Below are 14,324 nucleotides of genomic sequence, written 5' to 3'. Positions count from 1 at the left end.
TACAAATTAGGTCGACACATCCTCTACCTTTTCTAAAACCGCACTGTTCTTTTCTTATAGCTTTGTCTACAGCAGTGGTTCCCAACCGATTTTAGGCCATGTCCCACCAAGGCATATCTAAAGTCCTAATGCACGCCCCTTGATATTTATATTTTATGATTCGAATTTCATGTGTATTCACCTGAAGGAAGCTAAAAGTATTATAATAATAATAATTCATTTAAACCCTCTTTACATACATAAAATGCACTTAGAAAAGTACAAAAATACAGAAAAATACAATAAAAAATGGAAACAGTAAACAAGAGAAAACTCACACAAAAACAAACACCATCTCAGCTATTTAAGCAACGCAATTAAGCTACACAATTACATGGAAAGTTGACAATATTCTCTTGACGCTTATGGAACCTATCCACAAGCTGATCCATTTTTGAGGAAATATCGAAAACGCCGTATTTACTCGAAATGACGTCATTGCAATAATATAATGTCCTTTATATCATGTACGTATTTGAATGTGACGCCATTCACATAATTTGTTATGGCACTTGGTATCTACCAAGTGACATAGCGATCGCAAATTCTGTCGGTCTGTCTGTCCCGGTTTTGCTACTTTAGGCACTCCCAGTTAAGCTAGGACGATGAAATTTGGCAGGCGTATCAGGAACAAGACCACATTAAATTAGAAATTGTCAGTTTCCCTGATTTGACCATCTGGGGGTGGGGGGACGGTTAAATCGGAAAAATTAGAAAAAATGAGGGATATTTAACTTACGATTAGGTGATCGGATCTTAATAAAATTTGATGTTTGGAAGAATATCGTGTCTCAAACCTTTAATTTAAATCCCGACCGGATCCAGTGACATTGCGGGGAGTTGCGGGGGGAACCTAAAATCTTGGAAAACGCTTAGAGTGGAGGGATCAGGATGAAACTTTATGGGAAAAATAATCACAAGTCTTGGATACGTGATTGACATAATCGGAACGGATCCCCCCTCTCTTTGGGGGATTTGAGGGGGGGGGGGGGAATTCTGAAATTAGAAAAATGAGGTATTTTTAACTTACGAAGGAGTGATTGGATCTTAATGAAATTTGATGTTTGGAAGGATATCTTGTCTCAGAGCTCTTATTTTAAATCCCGACCGGATCCGGTGACATTGTGGGGAGTTGGGAGGGGGAACCTAAAATCTTGGAAAACGCTTAGAGTGGAGGGATCGGGATGAAACTTGGTGGGAAAAATAATCACAAGTCCAAGGTACGTGATTGACATAACCGGAACGGATCCGCTCTCTTTTGGGGAGTTGGGGGGGGGGAGGGTTAATTCTGAAAAATTAGGTATTTTCAACTTACGAAGGAGTGATCGGATCTGAATGAAAATTGATGTTTGGAAGAATATTGTGTCTCAGAGCTCTTATTTTAAGTCCCGACTGATACGGTGACATTGGGGGGAAATAAAGGGGCGACCTAAAATCTTGGGAAACGCTTAGAGTGGATGGATCGGGATGAAACTTGGTGGGAAAAATAATCACAAGTCATCGATACGTGATTGACATAACCGGAACGGATCCGCTCTCTTTGGGGGAATTGGGGGGGGGGCTAATTCTAAAAAATTAGAAAAAATGAGGTATTTTTAACTTACGAAGGACTGATTAGATCTTAATAAAATTTCATATTTAGAAGGACCTCGTAACTCAGATCTCTTATTTTAAATCTCGACCGGATTTAGTGTCATCGGGGGGGGGGGGGGAATCTTCGAAAACGCTTAAAGCGGATATATCAGGATGAAACTTGGTGGGAAGAATGAGCACAAGTCCAAGATATGTGACAGAAATAACCAGACCGGGTATGCTTTCTTGGGTGGAGTTGGGGGGGGGGGGAGAGTTATTCTAAAAATTAGAAAAAATGAGATATTTGTACCTTACGAACTGGTGATCAGATCTTAATGAAATTTGATCTTTAGAAGGATCTTGTGCTTTAGAACTCTAATTTTAAATCCAGACCAGATCCGGTGACATTGGGGGGAGTTGGAGGGGGAAACCGGAAATCTTGGAAAACGCTTAGAGTGGAGAGATTGGGATGAAACTTGATTGGATGAATAAGTAAAAGTTATAGATACGTGATTGACATAATTGTAAAGGATCCGTTCTCTTTGGGGGAGCTGGGGGCTGTTAATTTGGAAAAATTAGAAAAATTGAGGTATTTTAACTGAAGAACAGGTGACCAGATCTTATTGAAAATTGATATTTAGAAGGAACTCATGTCTTCGAGCTCCTATTTCAAATCCTGACCAGATCTTTTGAAATTGGAGGGAGTTGGAGGGGGAAACTGGAAATCTTGGAAAGCGCTTATAAATGTCGTAGAAACGTGACTGACGTAACTGGACTGGATCCGCTCTCTTTGGGCGAGTTAAGGGGTGGGGTTCAGGGCTTTGGCAAGTATGGTGCTTCAGGACGTGCTAGGACGATGGAAATTGGTAGGCTTGTCAGGGAGCTGCACAAATTGACTTGATAAACTCATTTTCCCCGATTCGACCATCTTGGGGCTGAAGGAAGAGGAAAAATTAGAAAAACTGAGGTGTTTTTAACTTACGAGTGGGTGGTCAGATCTTAATGAGTTTTGATATTTAGAAGGACCTCTTGACTCAGAGCTCTTATTTAAAATTCTGACCGGCATTAAGCCTCTGATTTTCCTTTTGAAGCAATCTATTGATTCTTAGAATTTTGCCAGAGCTCATACCATAAAAGCTCTTGGCTCTTCCAACCTCGTCACAAGTGCTATACGAGCTCTTAGCTCTTGTTTTTCAAAATTATGGCTCTAAAGTATAGTCAGCCTAAGGGTGAACGTCCTCCCCAAGACCTACCAGAATATTGCCAAGCCAGAATGTTGCGCCCACGTTGGGAATCATGGGTCTACAGCATGTCTCAGTCTAAAAGTATCATATTACTAAGTTATTTGCTACCTAGAGAGACCAGACTAATGCCTCGATAATTAGGACACTCACTCTTATCACCTTTCTTATACAATGGTTCAATTAAGACTGTCCCAAAATCGCTAGGTACTTCCTTTTCTTTCAAAGATCATATTCATAATCTTCATCAACTTATTTCGAATCTCAGAGCCACCATATTTAAGAAACTCATATACCACACTATCAGCACCTGGAGCCTTATTAAATAAAAAATAAAACTATTTTTTTTTAAACTGAAAGTAAGTCAACGCCCCGCTCTTTACGCTAAAGTTTAACTCTTTCTCTCAGTTCTACTTTATTAAACAGTAAAAAACTTTAGCGTAAAGAGTGGGGCGTTGAGAAGGGAGCAGTCCCTTTCATACACGGAGTAATTTCTGTTCGTTTTAAGTTTTAATGTCGCTCCTTACTTTCAGTTAAAAAAACTAGTTTTTTATTTAATTTCTGAACGTTTTTGAATTAATGCATGTTTGATTTTGGCTCTCCGCACATAAATTATTAAAATGAAATTTGCATATTAATTCTTTTTTTGGCTAAATGGCTTTCTCTTAGTTTTGATCAGACAATTTTGAGAAATAAGGGGTGGGGAAGGAGGCCTATTTGCCCTCCAATTTTTGGTTACTTAAAAAGGCAACTAGAACTTTTAATTTATAACGAACGTTTTTATTAGTAAAAAAATATGCGTAACTTAAGATTTAAATTACGTCACAAACTTCTATATGCTTATATTTTTATTATGTATATGAGGGGGTTTGTCCCCTTGTTAATACCTCGCTCTTTACACTAAAGTTTAAGATTTGTCCCAATTCTTTAAGAATGACCCCTGAATCAGAAAGGCCGTAGAATAAATAGTTGACATTACTAAAAATACTTTAGCATAAAGAGCGAGGTATTTAGGAGGAGAAGAAACCCTCATATGCGTAATAATCTTTGTTCGATTTAAGTTTTAATTCTACTCCTTACTTTCAATTGAAAAAAACTTTTTCATGTTTATTTTTTCATTGTTTTTTTTTATAGTAATGGTAGAAAATCCTGCGCCCCCTTCATTGAATTTCTCTTCCCCCATGCCATATTCCTCCAAGGAAAGATCCTCCACATAGCCCCCTACCCTCAACCCCCCTCCCCAAACCAAAAAATCCCCGTGAAAACGTCTGTACACTTCCCAATAACCATTACTGTATGTAAACACTGGTCAAAGTTTGTAACTTGCAGGCCCTCCCTCGGGGACTGTGGGGGAGTAAGTCATCCTTAGAGACATAGTTATTATGGTTTTCGACTATGGTGAACAAAATGGCTATATCAAAATTTTGATCCGTTGACTTTGGGAAAAAATGAGCATGGGAGGGGGCCTAGGCGCCCTCTAATTTTTTTGGTCACTTAAAAAAGGCACTAGAACTTTTCATTTCCATTAGAATGAGCCCCTTTGTGACATTCTAGGACCACTTGGTCGATACGATGACCCCTGGAAAAAAATAAAATAAATAAAAACGCACCCGTGATCGTGTCTTCTGGCAAAAAAAATACTAAGTTCCACATTTTTGTAGATAGGAGCTTGGAACTTTTGCAACAGGGTTCTCTGATACGCTGAATGCAATGGTGTGATTTTCGTTAAGATCTTCTGACTTTTAGGGGGTGTTTACCCCTATTTTCCAAAATAAGGCAAATTTTCTCAGGCTCGTAACTTTGATGACAAAGATAGAATTTGATGAAACTTGTATATTTAAAATCAGCATGAAAATCCAATTCTTTTGATGTATCTTTTGGTATCAAAATTCCATTTTTTAGAGTTTCGTTTACTATTGAGCCGGTTCGCTCCTTACTACAGTTTGTTACCACGAACTGTTTGATTATTTTCAATCCTTTTAGTATTTTTTCAAGTTCTTCCTCATAAAACAAATCTTCCTTCACTTCCAAGGTATTACAAACTTTTTCATTTAACCTTTATATCCTTTCATGCAACTCTACCTCGGTTTAGCACAATCTCAAAATGTTCTGCCCATCTCTCTTTAACTCTTTCCTTATCACTAATTGTGGCCCCTGTCTTTACGTGGAACAAATGCGGATTAACTACTTCCTCTCAATTCATTAGCATGTCAGTATAAAAATTTATTATTATGCCGTTTAGCTGGATCTTCCAGATCCTTGGCAATTTTATCCATGGCTTCTACTTCACACCTCCTCATGCTTTCTCCACTGTCTTTACATTCCTTTTGTTTTCATATGATCAATCACTCAAATAATACTTCTACAGGCCCCTTGTCCTGTCTATTAAACATACTGTTTTTTTTTCATTAATATTTCTCGCAGCGCTCCTAGCTTTCTTTCCTAAGACACCATCAGCAACTTCCCAAAAATTTTCATCCATCTTCCAAAATGTCATGTTTCAACTTCCCCAGTTTAGTATTCAATTGTTCCTGGAAAGTTTCTTTCAAATTTTCATCCTGGGGTCTACCAACGTCATAATTTCCCGGGAGGTAGTTACTCTTCCGAAATTTCAGCTTTAAATTAATCCTAGACACCACTAGATGGTGATGTTTATTTTTGACCTCAATATCAGCACCCTATATACCCTAGTATCCTGCATTGACCGTGTCAGTCTTTGGTTTATAATAACATAATCAATAAGGTTTGCTGTCTTACCATTACGTGAGAGTACCCTGTTAGCTTATGGGCCATTTTATGACCACATATTGTATTGGTTATAACTAGATTGTTATTCTAACAAAATTACAGCAGTCTGTAGCCATTACTGTTTTCTTCCCCTACACCAAATATACTTAGGCTAGGATACCATCTATTCTTATTTCTATCGACCTGGGCCTTAAAATCTCCTAATAAAAACATCATATTTCTACCTGGGAGCCTGTCTATTTGCACCTTTAACTGTAAGGAAAGCTAATCTGAGTCCCTTGTATCTCCGTCAGTCGGTTCTACAGGGGCATATTCTCCTATAACTGATACCCTGAACTTTTTAGCCATAAAATGAGCGATTCGTATTCTATTATTAATAACTTCCCATCCTAAACAAAACTTAGCAGCTTCCTTGTACATAACGGGCCCTACTCCCTGTCTATGTACCCCATCCTTCCTGCCTAAGTAAACAAGTTATATATCAACTAATTTCAGGGCTCCTACCAAGGCCGTACCCAGGATCTTCGTTTTTTTTTGGGGGGGGGGGCTACAAAAAAATCTTTCCGTGGACTTTGTCTAACGGTCAACCGTGGAGACCGTCAGTCCGCCTCTTGTGAGCGAGGACGCGTCCACTAGGCATACTTTTGTATCTTTAAGGGCTTTCCAAAAAATGCAGAATTGTCGAAGCGAGACCTTGTCCAGATAGATCCATAACTGGGACAAAACCAAGAAAACCCTCGTGAAGGTTTCCAGCAGAACACATAGCTGCTCCATATCGGAAACGTTCTCTGTTTCGTCAGCAAGCACGGAAAAGCAAGGCCTTGCGATTACTTTTTCGACAATGGACTGCTGAAGAACTTCTCCACAAGCGACAATCAGACCATTTTGAACCTTTGGTGAAACATACGTGGCATTTGCTGCTGCGGAAAGAAGATGTTTCGCCAGACTTTCGTCGCCAACCCTTGTCCTTAGTCGCAAAAGAGTTCAGAAATTACTATCATTTGAGATGAGCTTTCTAAAAAATGCAGAATTGCCGAAGCGAGACCTTGTCCAGATAGATCCGTAAGTGGGACAAAACCAAGAAAACCCTTGTGAAGATTTCCAGCAGAGGTGTAGCGGACGCAAACACATAGCTGCTCCATATCGGAAACGTTCCCTGTTTCGTAAGCAAGCACGGAAAAGCAAGGCCTTGCGATTACTTTTTCGACAATGGACTGCTGAAGAACTTCTCCACAAGCGACAATCAGACCATTTTGAACCTTTGGTGAAACATGGTAGCATTTGCTGCTGCGGAAAGTAGATGTTTCACTAGACCTTCATCGCCAACCCTTGTCCTTAGTCTCAAAAGAGCTCAGAAATTACTATCATTTCAACTTTTTCTTTATTCAACTCAAAAAATACACAAACAATATTATGCCCCAACAGAGAGCAGAGCTTGTAAGGCTGGGACAGTGCAATTTGAGATGGTTCTGGATCCGTGTTCTGACGATTTTCCTGAACCTGTGCTGCCCTTGCCGTGTCTATCTGATTGATAATGTTACCTTGCCTTTTCTCCGCAACAGAAATGAAGTTATCTGCGGTAAAAATATATTTTTTGTGAAACTGTGTTTGCTGGTGACTTGTGTAACATTCAATTACATCCTTCCAATTCCTGAAGGGTTTGATGACAAGTTTACCTAAGCGCTGGTGGCTGCCTTTGCCTGCTGTTTTGGACGAAAAAAGAAGACAGAATCGACAAAAAGCATTGTCCTCAAATGGTAAATAGGACAAACAGCTGAAAAGAATCAGCCAACCCAATTGAAACTTCAACTTTCTTTTTTCCGGCTATTGGAAAAGTATATGCAATATCCGGAGTCCAGTGACTTTTTAGCAGACGAAGTTTGAACGCTATATCGAGTGACGACGATTTGTGGACAAACCGTCCGATGTCCTTTGGGACCAAATAAGATTGGGTAATAGCCGGCTGCGAATTGACAATATCGAGTGGACTGGAATGTGAATCAAGTTTAATCTGTGCATCTGCAACCGCTTCCGTGCTATTTAAGCCCGCAAGGGATGATGAACAATCTGCAGACTATTTGTTACTATTTTGAAATAACTAACCTTGTTCGCCTGGGTGCAAAAAATGATGTTTTGTATAAAAGATGTTATATTATAGGATGTTAATTTTTATCCTGATCCTACATCTCTTGATGACAAGAACTTAGGGACAATTTTCCTTTCCCTCCCCTATAAAGGTCAAGTTGGATCCTGATCCCCAAAAAGCATAACAGAGTACAACAGCGCTTTTTTTTCTACCAAGTTGACTGTAAATCCGACAGCTATTTCGGGTGAATATTCTGAGGAAAAAAAAAACTGGTGACCATTTACCTCCACATTGATGACATTGTGCCTGAAATCCCTAAAGACAGAACCACGATTTATGTTCTTACTTCCCACCAGCTTTGGTCGAGATCAGATAGCTTTTTCTGGTTTATGTTATGGTAGCCCAAATTTAAGAACCCAACCTCCAGAGAAGTTAAAATGAGAAGTAAAAAGCCACATATACTGATGACAAAAAAACTAGAGGTCTCTTACCTTGTCATTGATGGGATCTCGAAAGACAGAATTTTGACCCGTGGTCTTACTTCCCACCAACTTCGATCGATATTCAATATCTTTTTCTGGCAGATGTTAAAATAATCTGAATTTACTCGACCAGCTTTCGTCGAGATACGATAGCTTTTTCTGGTTTATGTTATGGTAACCCGAATTTAAGAACCCAACCTTCTGAGTAGTTACAATGAAAAGTAAAAAGTCATATATCTTGAAGACAAAAAATAGGGATCTCTTATTTTCACATTGATGGGATCTCGAAAGGCAGAACTTTGACCAGTGGTTTTACTTCCCACTAACTTCTATTGAGATCCAATATACTTTTCTGTCAGATGTTATAATAACCTGAATTTAAGAACCAAACCTCCAGAGAAGCTAAAATGAAGAGTAAAAAGTCATATATCCTGATGAAAAAAACTAGAGATATCTTACCTTCGCATCGATGGGATCTCGAAAGGCAGAACTTTGACTCGTTGTCTTACTTCCCACCAACTTCGTTCTAGATGCAATATCCTTGTCTGGGAGATGTTATGATAATACGAATCTATGGACCCCTCCCCACAAAAGTCAAAATATGAACGAACCCACAAAAGACACTAAACAAGGATGTTTTCTCACTTCCGATCTATTTTTTCTATTTGTCACACTCTGTTATATCTCTTGAAAACAAGAATTTATGGACCGTCCTTTTTCCTTCCCCTATAAAAGTCAAATTTGATCCTGACCCTATATCTCTTGATGACAAGAATTTAGAGACCGTTCTCCCTTTCCTCCCCTACAAAGGTCAAGTTGAATCCTGATCCTATATCTCTTAATGACAAGAATTTAGGGATCACTCTCCTTTCAATCCCCTATAAAAGTCAAGCTGGATCCTGAGCCTATATCTCTTGATGACAAGAACTTAGGGAGCATTCTCCTTTCCCTCCCATATATAGGTCAAGTTAGATCCTGATACTATGGATATTCGTGACAAGAATTTAGGGACCATTCTCCTTTCCCTCCCCTATAAAGGTCAAATTGGATCCTGATCCTATATCTCTCGATGACAAGAATTTAGGGACAATTCTCCTTTCCCTCCCCTATAAAGGTCAAGATGGATCCTGATCCCCAAAAAGCATAACTTTTACTTTAGCTCTTTCTCCCCACCGGCATTCATTTATTCCTGAAAATTCCTTGTGCTAAATGCCATCGAAGAGGTTTCATTGGGTCCGATTACCCTGAAGTGCAACTAAATGTTTTTTTTATATGTATATATTTAAATCTGGTTGCTGCCTCACTATTTTCAGACGAGTTCTGGTCATGAGCTGTAGTTACCGTGAATTTCTGTCGTGAATGTCGACATTCACCGTTGAATGTCCGAAATACCTTTTTTCTCCATGGATTTAGTCAGCGTTGCCAGCCAACTTCTCAGTTTACTGCAAGGTTTGATAATGACAGGTTTGGTTAGGTTGGGCTAGATTAAATTAGGTTTTTAACCCATTTCTGATATTCATAACCAAATTTATCCTAGTACCAAACATACATTAACATAACTTTAACTTTCATCATCATAGCTTGCGTAAGACTGAAAAGGTTGAATCGCAAAGCTAATTGAATCCAAGCAGAGAAAAGGGCATTTTGGGACATTCACTGGTGAATATCTGCATTAACCAGACTTCGGACGTTCACGCTAGCATAATAATAAAAATAATTTATTTTAAAACAGTGTAGAATATGATTAAATAGTGGAATATCGCAGAGAAAGGACAAAGAAGAAGAAAAGGAAAGTATGGACATAAATATACATGTTTATGCACATACATATATACACATTTACATAAATTCGTACAGGAATGTATTATCACACACGCATATAAAGATACTTTCAGTAGACAAGTCAAAACAACCGTACAAGAGGGTGAAAAGGACCTAACCGCAGGCAGCCTCTGCATTTAACTTGAAACCCAACTTATCAAATGACATAAATATAACAGCTGAACTGAACATTTGAATAATCTTAAAGGTTTCCACACTAACGAGGCACCTATTAAGCAGAAACACTGAACTCTGATGTCCTGCATATCATATAGTTTAAAGAATAAGCGTGTAGATGCGTGCGGAAATGCTAGAAAACTGTCAGATTTTTGAATATTGAAAAAAAAATTGGAATTCGTGGTGTCCAGAGTGAGCTTCCTAGTCTTCAGTCGTAAAACTACTTAAACGGAATATGATCTCTAAGAGGATCACTTTTGAAGCTAAGACAGTTTCGCTTTCCTTCTTGTTAATAAGCTACAATTCTGTAGGCTCAAAAGATAATGATTTATGTTGCTTTTGGTAAATTACTTAAAATTTTGCGAAGACTTTTCTTCTTTGTTTGACGATCCTTATGCTAGGAAAAGTTGCGAATGTTTACCTCTGAATTCTTATGTCCTGCATATCACGTAGTTTAAAGAATAAGCATGCAGATGCGTGTGGAAATGATAGAAAACTATAAGATTTTTGAACATAGAAAACAAAATTGGAATTCGTGGGGTCCAGAGTGAGCTTCCTAGACTTGGTCGCAGAAATCTAGAACAGACATTTATTTTTCAGTCTTCTCCGTAAAAATACTTAAACGGAATATGATCTCCAAGGGGCAAAACCAACCGTTTAAGCCAAGAGGCTTAAATGGAATATGATCCCTAAGAGGATCACTTTTGAAGCTAAGACAGTTTCACTTTTCTTCTTGTTAATAAGCTAAAATTCTGTAGGCTCAAGAGATAATGATTTATGTTGCTTTTGGTATATTACTTAAAAGTTTTGCTTTCCTTCTTGTTAATAAGCTAAAATTCTGTAGGCTAAAAAGATAATGATTTCTGTTGCTTTTGGTAAATGAAATTTTGTGAAGGCTTTCTTCTTTTTTTTGACGATCCTTATGCTAGAAAAAGCTACGAATATTTATCTCTTATCGCGACAAAAAACAAAGCAAATTTGGGAAGCAGTAGTGTTTCTCCCCCAAACAATGAAAGAAGTTGGAATAAATCTAATCCTTTTTAAATGCTATTGCCATCTAGTATTTCATGGAAAACAAGGTGATGATACTAGACTCTAATATTAAGTGGGCATAGCAGAATTGGTGATATTGACGTGATGCAGTCCGATTAGTATCGTCAACACGTGGTACTTACTAGGGCATAGTTAACTGGTTTTCACTCCATCCGGGTATATTGTGAATCCATAAGTGGTGATTGAGCTAGATTAGTATTATTATGATATAAAATGCCTCAAACTACGGATAAAAAGACCCTAGCGCCTCCTTATCTGCATTTGCAAAAAAATTGCAAGATTAAACCCAAATAAGCAGTTGGTACTTCTCGGATGAACCCTGGTTGGTAAAATATGATCATTCAGCTTACATATTGCCATTTTTTGTTGATGTTTGATTGGGTTTCATACAGTCGTTGTCACGTCTAAAGTTTGTATCGGACATTTTCGAATTTTCACATAAAAAAGTGGCAAGATGAAAAATTTAAATTTCAGATCCCGTTCAACGTTTCAAGTGAACTAAAGGAAAACATTGAGAAAAGGAAGATGGATATTGATTAGTTTCATTTTTTGTCAGTAACCAAAAACTTGATTCCCAAAACTAAAGAATAAAATATTGAAAAACAATAGGTCTATGCAAGGACATATCCATGATTTTTTCTTTACAGGGGGAGGGGCTATAAAAAACCTCACAAAACGCATCACAAATTTATGTACGTTTTTTTTACTTTTTTACGGGGGAGGGGCTCAAATCCTGTGACCCCCTCCTCCTGGATATGACATAGGGTATATGGCTAGTAGTAAGAAAAAGACGTACAATCGAACGAAGAGGAAGAAGAATAATTACTTCAAAACAAAGTAAATTGTATTGTAACAGAAACGACTTAAAAGTTGCCAATAGAAAGAAAAACGTTGGGAATGGAAGGATCGAAACATCTTGAAAAGTGAAGGAATCTGAAATTGGAAGTACAAAGGGAAAATCAAAACTAATGCACTCCGTGAAAAATTAAACAGGGAAGGAGAATGTACCTTACAGTAGAACGAGATATTTCTATAACAATAGAAGCAACATACGGCAAAATAATAAAAGTAATTGAAAACTAACTTAGTTAGTCTGTTATAGAAGGATTATAGAAGTGCCTCATTCAGTTGTAACATATTTATCTTATCGCGTATTTGTTTGACCTTTTCTTTTTATTTTTTTTATTCTTTTTTTTTATTTTGTTCATGGTTTTATTCTTTCTTTCACAACACTTGAGGATGCCTTTCTTTATACAGACGAAATATTTTATTTCCTTCTTTTTCTTCTTACTGGCCCTAAACCTCATATTTTTTAAGGTTTTCTTCTATTTTTTTTTTCTCCTTTAAAGTAGGTGAGTTTTCAATATTTGGACTCGATTCTTGTTCTCATTTTTCTTGTTTCGTTTTCATTTTTCTTGATCCTTAATCGCCTTTCCGGTTTTATTCGTTTTCAATGAAGCTTTTTGTTTCTTGTTTTCTATTTTTGATACTTGATTGCCTTTTCAGTTTTTATTCTGTTTTCAACGAAACTGTTTTGGTTTCTTGTTTTCTATTTTTTTATACTTATTCGCCTTTTCAGTTTTTTTTCTGTTTTTTCAACGTAATTGCTTTTGTTTATTGTTTTTATGGCACTTGGTATTAACCAAGTGACATATAGCAGTCGCCAATTCTGTCGGTCTGTCTGTCTGTCGGTCTGTCGGTCCCGGTTTTGCTACTTTAGGCACTTCCAGGTAAGCTAGGACGATGAAATTTGGCAAGCATATCAGGGACCGCACCAGATTAAATTAGAAATAGTCGTTTTCCCGATTTGACCATCTGGGGGGGAGTGGGGGCCCGGTTAATTCGCAAAAAATAGAAAAAATGAAGTATTTTTATTTAACTTATCAGCGGGTATTTGGATCTTAATGAAATTTCATGTTTGGAATGATATTGTGTCTTAGAGCTCTTATTTTAAATCCCGACCGGATCTGATGACATTGGGGGGAGTCGGAGGGGGAAAACCTAAAGTCCCGGTTTTGCTACTTTAGGCACTTCCAGGTAAGCTAGGACGATGAAATTTGGCAAGCGTATCAGGGACCGGACCAGATTAAATTAGAAATAGTCGTTTTCCCGATTTGACCATCTGGGGGGGGGGGAGTAGGGGCCGGTTAATTCGGAAAAATAGAAAAAATGAAGTATTTTTAACTTATGAGCGGGTGATTGGATCTTAATGAAATTTGATGTTTGGAATGATATTGTGTCTCAGAGCTCTTATTTTAAATCCCGACTGGGTCTGATGACATTGGGGGGAGTTGGAGGGGGGAAACCTAAAATCTTGGAAAACACTTAGAGTAGAGGGATCGGGATGAAACTTGATGGGAAAAATAAGCGCAAGTCCTAGATACATGATTGACATAATCGGAACTTATTTGTTCTCTTTGGGGTAGTTGGGGGGGGGGGGGAGTAAGTCTTAAAAATTAGAAAAATGAGGTATTTTCAACTTGCGAACGGGTGATCGGATCTCAATGAAATTTGATGTTTAGAAGGATATCGTGTCTTAGAGCTCTTATTTTAAATCCCGACCAGATCTTGTGATGGGGGCGGGGAGTTGGGAGGGGGAACCTAAAACTTGGAAAACACTTAGAGTGGAGGGATCGGGATGAAACATGGTGGGAAAAATAAACACAAGTCCTAGATAGATGATTGACATAAACGGAACGGATCCGCTCTCTTTTGGGTAGTTGGGGGGGGGGGGGTTAATTCTGAAAAATTAGAAAAAATGAGGTATTTTTAACTTACGAACGGGTGATTGGATCTCCATGAAATTTGATTTTTAGAAGGATATCGTGGCTCAAAGCTCTTATTTTAAATCCTGACCGGATCTGGTGACATTGGGGGAAGTTTGGGGTGGGGAGACCTAAAATGATGGGAAACGCTTAGATTGGAGGGATTGGGATGAAACTTGGTTGGAAAAATAAGCAAAAGTCCTGCATACGTAATTTACATAATTGGAACGGATCCGTTCAATTGCGGGGGGGGGGGGTAATTCTGAAAAATAAGAAAAATAACGTATTTTTAACTTACGAAGGAGTGATCGGATCTTCATGAAACTTCATATTTAGAAGG

General features: G+C 38.1%; 1 protein-coding gene across 3 annotated transcripts in view; it reads left to right on the top strand.

Moving 5' to 3' along the window:
* Window positions 1–14,324, top strand: part of LOC136039214 (CCR4-NOT transcription complex subunit 3-like) — an 89,071-nt gene that overhangs the window by 20,744 nt on the left and 54,003 nt on the right. The window lies entirely within an intron of this gene.

This window comes from Artemia franciscana, chromosome 19 (genome assembly GCF_032884065.1).
Source record: "Artemia franciscana chromosome 19, ASM3288406v1, whole genome shotgun sequence".
NCBI classification, from domain to species: domain Eukaryota; kingdom Metazoa; phylum Arthropoda; class Branchiopoda; order Anostraca; family Artemiidae; genus Artemia; species Artemia franciscana.
The sequence above is the reverse complement of the archived record's forward strand: the minus strand, read 5'-3'. Positions and strand labels throughout refer to the sequence as shown.